Source organism: Triticum aestivum, chromosome 6D (genome assembly GCF_018294505.1).
Source record: "Triticum aestivum cultivar Chinese Spring chromosome 6D, IWGSC CS RefSeq v2.1, whole genome shotgun sequence".
NCBI classification, from domain to species: domain Eukaryota; kingdom Viridiplantae; phylum Streptophyta; class Magnoliopsida; order Poales; family Poaceae; genus Triticum; species Triticum aestivum.
The window spans coordinates 17,808,430-17,809,591 of NC_057811.1; positions in this window are offsets into that span (position 1 = coordinate 17,808,430).

Here is a 1,162-nt window from a genome sequence, read left to right on the forward strand (position 1 = left end):
GTCTTATGTTTGAATTCAGTCCAACAATACTCCAAGAGCGATGCTGGCGTTGATGGCGACTTGCCGCTGCGGCCAAGCCTTCATGATTCGTCGGCGCCGGAGACACCCACGCGCTGCTGCCGCAGGCCCCTGTAATTATCGCAGCTGCACCGAACCCTGCACCCCGTTGCCGATGAATCGATCCCCGGCCCGTAGGCTCCTCCGCCCCAAGCCACACACCCCGGCGTCAACCAGAGCACCCGGTGGGCAACACGTGCCACCGTCGGCACCTCCTCCAACATCAACTTCACAAGAGGTGGGGGCTCTCCTTCCTCTCTACATCCTTAGATCCGAGCGAATTTTTCGAGTTAGCTTGAGTTGGAAACTCTGTTTGTGTGTGGTACTAGGAAGCCAAATCTTACATTCTTAACAAGTTGAATTGGTACTTTTGTTGTTTCCTATGATTTGTACAATCAGAGCACATGACATAGTGCAATTCCATCTTCAATATGTTCTTTCATGGTAGTATTATTTCATAGTGACATGAGATCGATCTAATACCTAAGTGGTACCATTGTTGTTCTTCTACTGCAGGTGTTAAAAACAGAAGGTTTTCTTTGATCGTTGCTAGGTATCCGGAGGCACGTGCATTTCATTCAAAAGGAGGCAAGGAGCTCTAACTATGGTTTATATGATGTGTTTTTTGTTCAGAGATAGATGCTGGAATAGTAACTGATGTTCAATTTCAATCATGTGCATGTATAATTACAATTAAGCGATCTTCTGTAAGGCTAAGCACTTGGGATATTATGTCTTCAAATCTATAGCATCTCTTGACAATGTAAGAATAATTCATTTATGTGGTTACAATATCATTATATGATTGTTCTGGTTTGATGACACTCATAGCCTAAAAGGTACGTCCTTGCTGAGAGGATCAAGTATGGCCTGTTTTGATCATCATTTTGTTTAATTGTTCTATGCTTGCTGAAAGCCTATTAAAAAAGGTGTGACTAAATGGAGTGTATATGTTGTCCTAATCAGGAATCATGCTATTTTGTACACCTTTGGTTATTATCTCAAATGGGTATTAGGGGAAAAAAATTATATGAGACCAGGTCTCATATTTAGCAGGTGAGACCCCTCCTGATAGATGACACGTGGCATTCAAAAATCACAAAGC